The following is a 15,872-nucleotide window of genomic DNA, read 5'->3' as shown; positions in this document are numbered from 1 at the left end:
CTGAATGAGTCATGTACCTTCTGTTAACCCAAGCGTCTTCCACTTCATTGGGGTGCTTCATAAGGAACACTAATGATGCCTCATTAGGCTCTTTAGGTTGAATGGCATCTATAATAATTTCTTTCCCTGTTAGATTCATACAACTTAAGGTTTTGGAAATATGTATTCATAATTTGCATATGAGTTAGCTCCATAGTGTAGTTCAGATTATTTTTGTGGCTATAATGAAAATACCATCGCAGTGCATTTTAGACTCACCCCTGCTAAAACCTGCCTCCCTACACATAAATAGATAGGGAGGCATAAGATTGGCGTGCTCCACTTCAGCTGCCCAGGTTCAGACCTATACCACTCCGTGGTGGCCACACTGTGGCAGCATCTCACATAAAATAGAGGAAGATTGGCACAGATGTTAGCTCAGGGCGAATCTTGCTCAAGCAAAAAGAGGAAGATTGGCAACAGATGCTAGTTTAGGCTGAATCTTCCTCAGCAAAAAAATAAATAAAAGGCTTTATTGCCAAAAATTACGGACCATCATCTGAGCCTTCACAAGTCACTCTCTTTTAGCTGGTGGTGAGTCTTGTAAAAAAAAAAAAAAAAAAAAAAAACTGCAAAGCACAATGTAACAAAGCATGCCTGTCTACATTAAAAAAAAAAATGAAAGCAGGATCTTAAAGAGATATTTGCACACCTCTGTTCACAAAAGCATTATTCACAAAGGCTAAGAGGTAGGGACAACCTAAATATCTACTGACTGATGAATGCATAAATGAAATGTGGTATGTACATACAATAGAATATTATTCAGCCTTAAAAAAGTGATAAATCCTGTCATTTACTGCAACATGGAAGGTTGAGGACATTGTACTAGGTAGAAAAAGCCAGTCACAAAAAAGACAAATACTCTATGATTCCATTTACGTGAGGTACCTAAAATAGTCAAATTCATAGAAATAGTAGAATGGTGTTTGCCAGGGTCTGGGGAAACAGGAAAATAGGGAGAAAACAAGTGAGTTTAAGTATTCATGCTAATCAATTGACTCTATATATCAAACAAGAAAATGTATATGTTAACTCTGCTAAGCTCAAATGATGTAAAATATTATGAAAGTTATTTGACACAAGAAAGACATGAAGTCAGGGGTGCTCCTACTGTATCTGTTAATAGATACATAGTTACTATGAATCAATGAAAATGTGCACTTTTGCAAATTTAATAAATTAGACAATATCATCAGAAGAACATAAGTATCTTTTTGGAGAAAGTAAGTAAATGACCCACAGTGGGGAAGGATTGTATTACAGGATGCTCTAAGTATCAGCAGTTACAGGCTGAAACATTTCCTGGCAGTGGGGTGGAGGCCCATGGAGGAAGTTGATGTGCAGAGAGGTCGTGAGCAACATACACAGCAAATAAGAGCCAGAGAACAGGACACCACCAGCAAGTGGGACAAAGGGGACCAGCTGCATTCTGTATGACGTTCAGATGGAGAGGAAACCAGGGAACAAGACAGTTGTCATGTGTTCACTCAAGAGCACAATTTTCAGAACTTTAGAAATTCAGCAGAAAATACAGGTGTTAGAAACAACAGTGGAGAAGTCCATATAGAAGAAACTTAGCAAGAAATGGGCTAAGTTTCCTGTAAAATATGAAATATTTAAAAGTGTTAATTCAGTGTACCAACATGGACATGATTAATCTAGACAGGGAGAGTGATGATTAGAATATGGCAGATATACCAAGAAGTAAAAACTCAGTGAAATTTACACAAAACTCAAGAAATTATGTATAGAAAACTGAAAACATACTATATAAAGAGCAATGAATCTTATGTAACATTATGGCAGCCAATTTAATGGTATTCCTGGGATTATGACTAACAAAAATATATATATTCTCCAGATATGAAAATTTCCAATTTAAATACTGTAATAAACTTGACGAAAGTGTAACTTAATATTAGGTACTAAGGTGAAAAGATGTAGAAGGAATGATTAAAACACTTTTCTACATATTCTGGATTTCATGTAGCATTTAGGGAAACTGCTACTGAGCCATATTGTCAACACTAGAGAAGGAAATAATGTAAAATATGTGAAACAATATCCCTTCCCCAATTCAACTCTCTCATACTTTGGAAATGTAAAACAACACTAATAGCATCATCAAAAATAGTGGAATTGATGACTAAGTGAAAACTTCCTTTATAATGCAAAGAAATATATAAGATGAAAATAATGGCTTAAAGGAATTTACAGTAGTAAATTACAGTATTTATAGTAGTAAATTGAGGGAGCTTATGGGAATTTACAGTAGACTTCATTGAAGGCATCATTCAACTTCATAAGCTCCGTCAATAAGATGCCTCCAAGTTGTACTTGTTGAGGTAGGATGAACAGTGGCACTCATGGGATGGAAAATGTGGCAAGAATAATGGTTTAGTTGACAGCCTCAGAGAAATGAGGATGTGAACTTGGACGATGTCTTCCCAGGAGAAATTTGTATACTATTTATTGTCACTCAAAGGGGATGATCTATGATCAACACTGTCACAGTGCCCTTGAGAGATGCTTTGTGACACTCAAAACCAGAAAGACAACTGGAAACACATCACTTAGGCTCTCATGATACTTCTGTCTCACTGTGCTGCGATATACCACTCCCCTGCCTAGCTTCAAGTGGTGCTTCTGTATGTAGTAGGACAATATTGCAACATATTAGTGAAAGTATTCTCCATCAAGAATTGTCTTACCAAGAAAACCAGCCCATGGGAGAGTCCACCAGAAGCTGTCCATCACCTAAAGCTGGATTATTACAGTAAAAAAAAAAAAAAAAAGAAAAGAAAAATTTCAGACCCTAAGAATGTGTATTTCAAAAGCAAGTTTCAGAGGCAAAATGATGCAAATAAGAACATGAAATCCAGAAGACCCTACACTCCCAGACTAGGTAGAGTGGTGCAAGAGAGAGAGAAATACAAGATATGGGGCCCAGATATCATGGAATCCATGGGACCTGTACTCTACCCACAGACACCAAACTAAGAGCCTGAAAGTTTGATAAATGGTCTACATGTAGAACTGAGGATCAAAGAGAGCATCTCTCCACTGTCTTCACAGGTTTCCCAAGTAACAATCAGAGACTATCCAACCCACCTCCCCATTACATACAACCCTGAAGTGTGTGGCAAAAGCAAAGGAGCAAAAATGGCTGAGGGACCTGCATAGGCAGACAGGGCTTGAGTGCTCCATGTTGTTTCTGGGGCCCCAGATGGAAGAGAAGAGAAGCCAGGGTTATCCCATCCTCTGATTAGATCTTCCCAGGTCAGGAAATGGGGATGGGACTGGGATAGGTCCAGCAATTAGGACTATGGAGGCCGCAGCTGTGATCTACATGTACTGAGGAGTGAGCACCTGATGGGATCAAGTACAAAAGGAGAGAACAAGGTGGGCAAGTCACCTCTCTGAAACTGCCCACCCCGTGTTCCTGAAAGTCAAGGAAACAGTTCGCAGGAGCCGGATAACAGTGCTGTAGTGATAAAGACTTTGCCTTCATCTCTGTTGGAGATACAGCACCACCGGAGGGTGAAAGGACAAATTTTACATGTTGAGGGGCAGAGCAATAAGTTGGGAGGAAGAAAAATTTCCTTTGAGTGTTCACAAAAACTAAACTACTGTTTTTCCAAAGCATGCTCCCACTTGGGGAGAGTTCTCCAAACACTGTTAATGCTGTAGCTTCCTCTCTCCCTTTCTGAGCTCTTAGCTGTGTTCATACCTTTGGTACATTCCCACCCGTTTGGGTTTTTGCTATTTTCACTTCACTCTCCACAGACCAGGGCTCATTCTCTTGCTCCAAATTGGACATAATATTCACATCAAAAACAGAAATGCCTGCTTATGAGAAATGAACATGATGTTCTGTGGCTTTTCCAAAATCCCAGCCCTTCGTTCAGCTGAGGATGACATTACAGATGGGTCTAGAAAAATATTTCACAAATACATCCACTGCTATTTTTGGAATTCATATGGAACAATATAACATGCAGATACCTAGCTCTCTTCCAAGCACTACTGAATCAAAAGCACAAGTAGAAAATGGAACTGGATATTTAAACATTTCCATAGGGCTTTATAAATACTTAGGCTCTGGGACAACTGCTGATGTCTCATGAATTGGGCAGATCACCTGAAGAAAGGGCAAGTTTCAACTCCTTATGGCACATTATGAATCTTTTCATTTCTGAGTCAATAGGGTTTTGATCTCAGCCAAGCAATGTAGGGGCTCCCAGGAGGCAAATGAGAAAATTCAAAGATACCCAAGGGCATATCCTGACTTCTGGAGGGAAGTTTTCCTCAATGACAATTTTGGAGGATTTTTTTCATTATCATTTTTATTCATGTGTATTTCAGCATCTTTGGGAAAATAAAAATGTATCAATGGCATATAGTTTGTCAACATTATTCTATATTAGCCTAATAAAAAATAGTACACATATAAAGATATGGAATACCCTATATCAATAAAATGACTATATTCAAAAATACAAATATAAAATATCCACTTAAATTTATATTTGTAGGCATTAACAAAAGCCAGTTTATCCATTTATTCCACTAATAAAACAATGATTGAAGACTAGAAAAGTTATTAGTGTTATACAGTAATTTAACATATTAAGATTAAAAAAAATTGATCACAGTAGTAGATTCTTGCAAGAATTGTTGGATAATTAAAAATCATGACAAAAAATAATTTGGGAAGAAAATGGTATTAAGCAAGAACATTTTACAAAACATCATGATCAGCAGAAAACATTGAATGCATTTCCTCTGAAATTACACTGGGGAAGTTGGGCTGCACAGGGCTCCTGACATTGACCTCTGTACAGTATGCCTGAGCCTGACCAGTAGAAGAGGGAAAAGGAAGAAAAATACAGAGCAGGAGTGAGAGAGATTCAAAGAGCTGGAACTGTCAAAATTCACAAATCTAAGAACAAGAATAGGCTAAGAATGAAAGAAAAGGATATTCCATGTAAACGAGATCCTAAAGACAGCAGGGGCAGCTATATCAGACAAATAGACTATAAGACAAAAACTGTCACAAGAGACAAATGACATTATAATGATAAGAGGGTCAATTCAACAAAGAGATATAACAATTATCAATATATGTGCATCTAACACTAGAGCTCCCAAATATATGAAGCAGACATTGACAGAAATGAAGGGAGAAGTAGGCAGCAGCATGGTATAGTATGACTTCAATACTCCCATTTTAGTTATGAATAGAACAACCAAACAGAAGGTTAATAAGGAAGCAGAGGACTTGAACAACACTCAAGACTGATTGGACCTAAGAGACGTATACAGAACACTTACCCAACAACAGCAGGAAACACATTCTTCTCAAGCACCGTGGAACATTCTGAATGATAGACCACATGTCAAGCCACAAAACAAATCTTAATAAATTCAGAAAGATTGAGATAAGAAGTACCTTGTCTAATCACAATGAAATAAACAATAGCAGAAGTAAAAGAGAAAATTCCACAAAATGTTGAATATTAAACTCATTCTTTTTATTTTTTATTTTTATTTTTATTTTTATTTTTTTTTTGCTCAGGAAGATTAGCCCTGAGCTAACATCTGTGCCAATTCCTCTACTTTATATGTGGGTCACCACCACAGCATAGCTGACAAGGGGTATAGGTCTGCACCCAGGATCTGAACCCACAAACCGGGACCACCAAAGCAGAATGCACTGAACCCAGCTATGCCATGGGGCCAGCCCTCTAAACTCATTCTTTTTTTCTTTCTTTTTTTTTGGGGGGGGGGGAGGAAGATTGGCCCTGAGCTAACATTTGTTGCCAGTCTTCCTTTTTTTGCTTGAGGAAGATTGTCACAGTGTTAACATCTGTGCCAGTCTTCCTCTATTTTATGTGCGATGCCACCACGGCATGGCTTGACATGCGGTGCTAGGTCTGTGCCTAGGATCTGAACCTGTGAACCCCAGGCCACCAAAGCAGAGCGTGCAAACTTAATCATTATGCCACTGAGCCAGCCCCCCTAAACTCATTCTTAAACAACCAATGGTTCAAAGAAGAAATAGGAATGGAATTTTTAAAATATCTGGATGAAAATGAAAATAAAAGTACAACATAGCAAAGTTTATGGAATGCAGTGAAAGGAGCACTAAGAGGGAAATTTACAGTGGTAAATACTTACATTAAAAAAGAGGAAAGGGGGGCTGGCCCAGTCGCACAGCGGTTAAGTTGGCATGTTCTGCTTTGGTGGCTTGTGGTTTGCCAGTTTGGATCCCGGGTGTGGACCTATGCACCACTCGTCAACCCATCCTGTGGCAGGCATCCCATGTATATACAAAATAGAGGAAGATTGGCACAGATGTTGGCTCAGGGCCAGTCTTCCTTGGCAAAAAAAGAAGAGGATTAGCTGCAGATGTTAAGTGGCCAGCCCGGTGGCACAGCGGTTAAGTTCACATGTTCCACTTCCATGGCCCGGGGTTTGCCAGTTCGGATCCTGGTTGTGGGCCTAGTACCGCTTGTCAAGCCATGCTGTGACAAGCATCCCACATATAAAGTAGAGGAAGATGGGCATGGATATTAGCTCAGGGCCAGTCTTCCTCAGCAAAAAGAGGAGGATAGGTGGCAAATGTTAGCTCAGGGCTAATCTTCCTCAAAAAAAAGAGGAAAGATCTCAAATCAGGAATGTATTTTTATACCTAAAGGAAGTAGAAAAAGGAGAACTACAGTCAAACTTAGCAGAAGGGAAGAAGTAAATAAGAAAGATTAGAGCAGAGATAAATGAAATAGAGAATAGAAAATAGAAAATCAAAGAAAGAGTTTGTTTTTTTTTTTAATTAGCAAATTGAAAAACCATAAGCTAGACTAACAAAAAGAGAAGATTCAAATAACTAAAATCAGAAATGAAAGGGGACATTGTAAGTGCTGTCACAGAAATTATGTAAAAGAATTATAAGAGAGTACTGTGAACAATTATATGCCAACCAATTACATCACCTAGGTGATGGGGTAAATTCCTAGAAATATACAACCTACTAAGACCTAATCATGAAGAAATAAACCATGTGAACAGAATTATAACTAGAGAGCAGATAGAAGCACTAATCAGAAACCTCCAACAAAGAAAAACCCAGGACTGGATGGCTTCACTGCAGATTTCTACCAAATATTTACAGAAGAATTGACACTAATCCTGCTAAAAATCATCCAAAGAATGGAAGAGGAAACTCTTGCAAACTCCTGTAGAGCCTGCATGATTTGGATACCAAACCCAGAGAAGGACACCAGAAGAAAACTACAGACCAATATCCCTGACCAATACTGATGCAAAAACCCCTAACAAAATACTAGCAAATCAAATCCAAGAGGGCATTAAAATGATTATACATCATGACCAAGTAGAATTTATTCCTGTAAGGCAAGGATGATTCAACATACAAAACTCAACCAATGTAATATACCACATTAATAGAATGAAGAAAAAAACCCATGATCATCTCAATTAATGCAGAAAAAGCATTTGACAAAATTCAACAACATTTCAAGATAAAAACACCCAAGAAACTAGGAATAGTTAACTACCTCAACATAATAAAAGCCATATATTAAAAGCATACAGCTAATGTCATATTCAAGGCTGAAAAACTGAAGGCTTCTGTTAGATCAGGCAGAATGCAAGGATGCACACTCTCTCCACTCCTACTCAACAAAGTACTAAGTCTTAGCCAGAGCAATTAGACAAGAAAAACAAATAAAGGTCATCCAAATTTGAAAAGAAGTAAAATTATCTTTTTTCTCAGATGACTAGATCTTATATGTAGAAAACCATAAAGATTACCCAAGAAAACTGTTACAATGAAAACACAATTTTAGAGAAGTTCCAGGATACAAGATCAACACACAAAAATCGGTTGCATTTTTATACTCTAACAATGAACAATCTGAAAACGAAATTAGGAAAACAATCCTATGTAATATAGCATCAAAAGGGATGCAAAACTTAGGAATAAACTTAGCCAAGGAGAGGAAAGACTTGTACAATAAAAATTACAAACCTTTTGTAAAAGAAATAGAAGAAAATACAAATAACTACAGAGACATCCCATACTCATGGATGGGAAGACAATATTGTTAAATTGCCCATATTGCTCAAAGTCTTCTACACATTCAACGGAATCCCTATCAAAATCCTAATGGTGATTTTTGCAGAAATAGAAAAAAACACGCTAAAGTTCATATGGAATCTTAAGGGACCCCAAATCTCCAAAACACTAGAAAAAGAAGAAAGAGGCCTTACTTTTTTAGATTTTAAAACATATTACAAGGCAAGAGTAATCAAGATGATGTGGTACTGGCATAAACACAGACACATAAATCAATGGAACATGAGGGAATGCTCAGAAATAAACCTTTGCATATATGCCAAATGATTTTGACAATGGTGCCAAGACTACACATTGGGGAAGGGACAGTCTCTTCAACAAATGATGCTGGGAAAACTGGATATCTACATGCAAAAGAATGAACCTGGAAGCTTACCTGCATCAAACGCAAAACTTCTGCGTGTCAAAGGATACAATCAACTGAGTGAAAAGGTAACCTCCCAGGAAGAGATGTGATGAAAAGAATTTGAAGAATACAGCTGTCACAGATTTAGATCAATTTCACATTTTAAAACTGGTGATAGAACAAAACACCCTCTGTCACTTATGTCTGTTCCTCAACTTTCCATTCCATTCCCAATCATTAAGATTTTGAAGTCAGTGGCTCACTCATTTAACTTCAAATTTATTATAAAAACAGTCAGAACTGATTTCCTGTTATTGTTCTCTTTTCTAGAATTTATCAGGTATTTGTGCATATTAATACGTGACTTCCGTGTGCAGCTTCTTTAATCCTGGTCTACAGAGAGCTGACAGTGCATCCAGATGGGGCCCCTAAGTGATCCCTGGTGCCCAGCCACACTGTCACCTCATCTCCAGTCCATGGATGTGAAGCCCTGCCCAGGACCGTGCCCTATGGAGCCTCCTCACAAGTTCCATGTCACTGGGTCATGGTGAGATGGAATCTAAGTAGAGATGAGGACTGAGGGAGGGCCCCAGGTGACTGTGAATGAAGGAACGGGTGTCAGGCATGCCACTTCAGAGGCAGAAATTACCGAGTCCAAAGAAGGGCATTTCAGGAAGGAGTCAGACCAATCAACTAAGAATATTACTTTATCTGAGAAAGAGCCGTTCCTGACTCCCTTTATTTCCTTTTTCGACATTCGTCCTCAGGCAACATGAACCTTTAGAAGTCAATCTTGAAAGTTACTCCTACACAGAGACCAAGTGAGTTTTTCCACCACTTTCTTCGGAACTTGCCCCCCTGCTGGTGAAGCCCTCACATACACTGCAGCAGTGGGAATCTGGGCAGGACTGACTCTCCGTTTCAGGTCACAGACCTGGCCCTGATCAAACGCCATGAGGAGCAGAGCCCCCTCACCCTCAGCCCAGATCTCAGCCCTCAGGAAGGGAGGACACAGAGCCTTGGTGTTCAATGCTGGATACAGGTTAGAATCACCCGGGGCACTTTAAATATTAGTGAGGCCGGGCCCCTCCCCAAAGTTTGCAGAAGAATCTCTGGTCAAGGGACACGAGATGTATTTGCACAATGCTTCAGAAATCTAATGTGAAGCCTGGGTTGAGACCACTCAGAGGAAGCAAGCTCAGCACACCTCCCCCTTTCTTTTTCTTTTCCAGCATTACTGAGGTATAATTAACAAATGAAAGTTGTGTATAATTAAGGTGTGCAATGCAGTCACTTGAAATACATATACAAGGTGTAGTAATTATCACAATCAAGTTCATTAACCCATCCATCACCTCACAATTATCATTTTTTTGTGTGTCTGGTGAGAACAACAAGATTTACTATCAGCAAATTTCTAGCATATAGTACACTATTATTAATATAGTCACCATGCTGTATGTTAGGTCCCCAGAACTTATTCATTTTACAACTGAAAGTTTGTACACTTTGACTAACATCTCCCCATTTTCCCCACCTCCAAGCCCCTGGTAACCACCGTGTTACTCTGTGTTCCTATGAGTTTGACATTTTAAAACTCCACATATAAGCAAGATCATGCAATATTTGTCTTTTTCTGTCTGGCTTATTTCATTAAGCGTAATGTTCTCCAGTTTCATCTATGTTGTAAATGGCAGGATTTCCTTCATTTTTGTGGTTGAATAATATTCCGTCATATATACCATGTTTTCCTTATCCATTCATTGTCAACAGACATTTAGGTTCTTTGCACATCTTGGCAGTTGTGAATAATGCAGTAATGCTCATGGAGTGCAGAGATCTCTTGAAGATGCTGATTTTATTTCCTTTGGACATATAGCCAGAAGTGAGATTGCTAGATCAGATGCATGTTCTATTTGGTTTTTTGGGGAAACTCCATACTGTTTTCCAAGTGGCTGTGCCAATTTACATTCTCAACAACAGTGCACAACAGTTCTCTTTTCTCCACACCCTTGCCAACACTTATCTCTTGTCTTTTTCTAATAGCCATCCTAAAAGATGTGACACCTCCTTGTGGCTCTGCTCTCCCCTGGGGCCATGCTGTCACCAGGATCCAGATAGTGGAAGGGGAAGCAGCAGGAAGAAACATGCAGAGCAGGCAAATGGAGCTGTGGTGGATGTGAGGGTGTGGCTGGCATGTTAACCAGGAGACAGGTCAGAGGTGATATCAGAACAAGAAACTGGGGGAGGAAGAGGGTTTGCCACCTGCATCTGAGGAGCCAGAGGGTTCTAGGCAGAGGGACAGCCCCTGTGAGGGCCCCGAGGCAGTAGCAACCTTGGCCCCAGAAGAAGGAGACTTGTGTGGGTGGAGCAGGATGAGGAAGAGGAGGAGACAAGCAGGAGAGGAGGGCAGAGAGGCACTGGGGGAAGCTGCTGAGGAAGGGCCTTGGTCTTCCAATATTTTTCTTCCATATCTCAAAAGAATTTTAGAAACCATGTATTCCCTGACTCATTTTAAGTAAACATGTAATTTATCTTATATATTAAAACACTAACAAATAATCTAATATCTTATATATTTTGTATACATATCAAAATATTCATCTAAGCCCCAGGAAGTACAGGGTCGCCCTTAAACAAGATGTGGAAGAGTGCAGGGGGAAGGCGATTGGGGGAGGTCAAGAAGTCAGTTCTGGACATATTAAGGTGGAGATGCCTGTTAGATGTCCCAGCAGAAATCTCTAGAAACAGGATACTAAACTTCAAGGGAGAGATCTGGTCTTGAGGGGAAATTGGGAGACACGCAGGTGGTGCTGAAAGTCATGAGATGAGATGATGAGGAAAGGCAGTGGGTGTAGACAAGAGAAGAAGTTCAAGGACTAAGCCTTCGGATGCTCGAACATTGAGATACCAAGGAGTTCAGGAAAATCCATCAGAGGAAACTGAGACGTGAACAGGGAGATGAGAAGAAAACTGAAGATAATCTTTAAAAAAATAGATTTTTAAAGGTTAATGGGATGTTCTCAAAGCCAGACAAATCAGTCTTTTGAGGAAGAGGGAGTGATCAGCTGTGTGATATGCTGCTAATAGGACAAGTCAGATGAGAAGAGGAAATAGATTATTGCACTGAGAATTGAGGAGGTCATTGGTGACTCCGGAAAAGAAGGTATCAGAGGAATTGTGGATGTGAAACCTTGATTGGATAGGATCCAAGTGAGAATTGTAGGCAAGACTTGAAGGCAAAGATTATAAACAAGTGTTTAGTATATAGTGCTTTGAAATGATGCATAGAAAAGGGTACTTAATACAGGAGGAAATGTAGTTAACTGAGAAGTTTTCCTTTGAAAGATTGCAGAGTAGAGTGCATAAAAAGGTTTTGGGGTGTGCAAGATAGATAATACCACCATTTTTGTATAAGACAGACAACAGCATTAGTGTATGCTGATCAAAATAAATGTCAAAAAGCAAAAATATCTGATGCAGTGGAGGAAGGATGCCATACCATCCTGACACTGTCAGTGGGGCTGCCAACTGGGGTCCAATCACAGAGTCAGCAACAGCCAGGAGCAGGGACAGACCCTTCCCAGTCAATACCAAGTTGAGAGCGCATGCCCGGAGGCAGGGGGTGAGCCAGCTGTAGAAGGTCTCCTCCCTTTGCTCAAGGGGCTCAGTGGAAGAACAGGGTCTTTGAGAAAAAAGATGGAAGAGGATGAGCTGGACTTCCAAGGGGCTCTAGAGGACACATATGGATAGACAAATAGGGAAATGCAAGAGGAGTAGGGCCAGGGATTAAGTAAGACAGTCAGTTTGGGTGTATGTTTTCTCCAACTGTTACCAGCCACTTGGGGACAGGCACAGAGGAGGCAGAGTTGGATGTGATGACGTCAGGGAGAAGCAAGGAAGTAGGGGTCCTTTGGGAGAATGAACATTAGTCCTTCACTTTGGGGCAGTTGACACTGGTCTACAGCACTTTTTAGGGCTCAGTCCATCCTTTTGCTCCTATTCTGAATAAATAACTAGCCATAGGGGGTTTGGATCAATTAGAGTTGTAATTTTCAGAACAAGTATGGGAATCATCTTCATCACTGGCCCTAGCCTCTTGGTCTTCCCTGAGCAGTACTCAGCCCAAACCACAGCCAACCAGCCAGGATCCCTGAAGGAGGGTTTCCTCAGAACATTTATATGACTGGGACCCCATTTCTGAAATCTCCTCTGAAAACTCAAGAAAGATACTACAATCCTAGCCATGATCCCCAAAGGAATCTGAAAGCAAAAGAAAGTTGCTGGATTCCCGGCCCTGATTCCAAAAGGAATCTGAAAATCAAAGAATACTCCTAGATTTTCAGCAAGCCCACGCCCCAAAAGGAATTGTGCTACCTTCAGAAAACAACTGAGTATTCTCCAAAGACGACATCTTGAACTCAAGGACAGAGCTTTGAACTGGGAAGACAAAGTCCCTCTCTGGAGGGGACAGTGCCTCTCCTGCTCTAAGAAAGTCAGAAAGTTCAGAACACAGTGGAGTGGAGCTCGAAATCCAAGAGGAGCCTCGTCAAACTGAAAGTAGGCAACAACTCATGTAAGGAATGAACACAAGCGGCTTGGTCTGGGTACCTCACTAGATTCCAGGCGTTGCTGTCTCTTGGGGGGTTGCCTCCTTTTCATCCCCCTTCAGGCACCATATATATCAACCTTAAAAATAAAGCAGGCAGTTATGTTACCAGGGAAACAAGTTTATTCAGTAAAAGCCAAAAAATTACAATTCAGAAGGTGCAGGATATGGAAATCCACAGGCTACTTCAACAAACGAGAGATGAACGTTATTTTAGAGAAAAAGGAGGAAATTGGGAGGGGTAGTTTTGAATGAAAGACTATTGGAGAAAAGGAAGAGTTCAGGGGGCTGAGGGTTTCTCATGGGCCCAATTGCTGGGGTAGTCGATTTCCGTTTAGGATGCAATGTGCATTTATTCCTATAATTAATGATTCTTTCCTGTTGAGGGCTTCTGTTGGGGTCTGTAATTGACCTCAGGTGGTAGTGTGTGGGAGGTTCCCCTTCTGGCCTCCTGACTCCATTTTAAATGAGGTTTCCCTTGATTAATTATCACTCTATTAATAAAAATATAAAGGCAGGAAATTATACTAAAATGTGATCTCAGTGTTTTCACTCCTCACCTCTTATGATATCTAATTCCCAGTCAAGAAAAGAAGAGCCAACGAGGGGGTGACTAGACCTTGGTTTACTCAGACAGCATCCTGTGGGCTCACATTCTCTTGGGGAGCATGGGAGCCTCCAACCAAGAAGGTTTCTGTCTGAGTCCAAGAAAAATCATTTCAGCTGGTCAGGAAAATTACCAAACACATGTTATATGTAAATACAAGATGAGACTATTTGATTAAAAATGTGGGTTAGTGGCCCCCCTGGAAGGCAAAGTGACTGAAAAAAAATTAGATGTGGAATTCAGATGTCAGCACTTCTTGACCTCAAATGGTGCACAGTCCTGGCTCCTTCATGGAGATCCACTTCAAAGTCGGTCTGCATGGAGTGACCAGCGCTCAGGGAAGTGAGCTCAGCACTGGGAGTCTGGGGAGAGACAGGGACAGGGAAGGGTCACTTTTGTTTTCTTGCCCAAGAGAAATTTATCTGCCAAAGTTCCAATCCATTTGAGTGCAAGCATTTAATTACTTAAAGAAATAAAACCTCACCAAAATAATGGGGGGGGGGGGAACCTTAGAAGTTTGAGAAACTGGTATTAGTTCTGGGGAAAACAGAAGAGTGCTGTTTATTGAAAATGGTCTTTCAGAAATTTCTGGAGCATGTACAGATGTGATCCGGTTGATCCAAAATCCTGCCAGCACCACCTTCAGAATTTCCACGGGGAACAGAAAAGGAGCTATTAACTGGTATATTTCAAATTAAAAATTATTAAGGGTTTAAATGATGCTGTTGCAAATGTGAAAAACTAGTAATACTATTTGGGTTTGTTGTTCACTAAGGGAATACACATCCTTATCACACGTCTTTGGAAACATTTCAAAATTGATATTTCATTAGTTAAAAGCAAAGCCAAATAAATGTCTCCCGAAGAGTCCATCTTTTGCAAGCCTCATTAACTGCACGTGACATAAAACATGCGGAAACAGAAAAAAAAAAAACCCAAGATAGTTAAAATACCCGATTTATCTAATTTAATTTTCAAGGTAAAAATATTGTTCCAAATAACTGAGAATTTAGTTTTGTAAATTGAAATTGCAATTATATTTAGTAATTAATGACTTCAGCAAAACACAGGACGCCATCAAGCACGGTTCAAACGTATGTGGATTATTAATTCATCTCCAGAAGTGTGGATTAGTATAACACTTTAAATTTAAAGAGAAATTAATTTCTATCCATAAGCGAAGACATTTTTGTTCTTTTAAAGCACTGTCTCAGCTCTCTGTCCCCACAGCCCAGGGCCTGGCCCCATGAAGTCCCTGGAACCCAGCGCAGGGCTGTGTCTCTGCCTCCCACGTGCAAGGGGAACAGAAAGAAATTCCGTTCTGGGGGAGTTAGTATAAAACTGCACATTCCGCGCAGGCACAGTTTTGCATTTCATGTCACATTCTAGTTTCTGTCACCTACACAGACAACTCCGAATTTTGCTAAAAGCAGCAGCTGTTACTGTCCGGGGTCTCCGACCTTCCGGACCCCACCACCCCCCACAACCCCCCGCCCCGCCCCGGGTCCCCTCTTCAGAGCCGCGCTCATAGGACAGGCGTCTCCGCTCGTCAAAAAGCTCTCAAGGAAACCGTTTTCAATTTGTTGAGAGGAAATATCTCCACTTCCAGGATAAGCAGCCCACACATGTCTAATTCTGGACCGAGCCTGACACCAGCTTCAAAGGAACCCAAAACCAGAGATCCAGACACGCAGACGGGAGGACAAACAGACCTGGGAACCTGAGGGGCGGACGCGGCCAGACACCGCGCCCCTAGCCCCGCCCCGGCCTCGACCCCGCCCTGTCTGCCCCGCCCCGATAAGCAGGCGCACGCGCAGTTTCCAGCAGACCCGGAAGCGGATCGCGCGGAGGAATGTGCGTTTTCTGGTGAGTGAGTCGATTTCTGGTTCGTTCCCGCGCTTCGCGTTCTTCAGGCATGTGTCCTCCAACCCGGGCTCGGGGGTCGCCCAGTAAGCTAATGTCTCTGAACCCGCTCGTCCCTCTCGCTGTGAGTTCGTCCCTTTCTCCTCTCGCGGCGTCGCCATAAGACGCCCTGAGTCCTGTGGCTCCGCGCGGGTCCGGGAGTCGCGTCCGTTTCCGGTTAAAATCGCTCCGTGGCAGGTGCCGCCCG

The 15,872-nt window shown here is 41.0% G+C and overlaps 1 protein-coding gene across 3 annotated transcripts in view; it reads left to right on the top strand.

Annotated features, from left to right (window-relative positions):
• The window catches only part of LOC100064037 (zinc finger protein 677), a 46,427-nt gene that overhangs the window by 16,893 nt on the left and 13,662 nt on the right, over positions 1–15,872 (top strand). The window contains exon 1 of one of the 3 annotated variants that reach the window (XM_070224837.1): positions 15,562–15,628. The exons of 1 other annotated variant lie outside the window; for it this stretch is intronic. The gene's annotated coding sequence lies outside the window, so the exon portion shown is untranslated. Of the gene's footprint in view, positions 1–15,561; positions 15,629–15,872 lie in introns of those variants that run through there. One more of the 3 variants, XM_023651461.2, reaches the window with a different exon arrangement.

This window comes from Equus caballus, chromosome 10, assembly GCF_041296265.1.
Source record: "Equus caballus isolate H_3958 breed thoroughbred chromosome 10, TB-T2T, whole genome shotgun sequence".
NCBI lineage: Eukaryota > Metazoa > Chordata > Mammalia > Perissodactyla > Equidae > Equus > Equus caballus.
The sequence above is the reverse complement of the archived record's forward strand: the minus strand, read 5'-3'. Positions and strand labels throughout refer to the sequence as shown.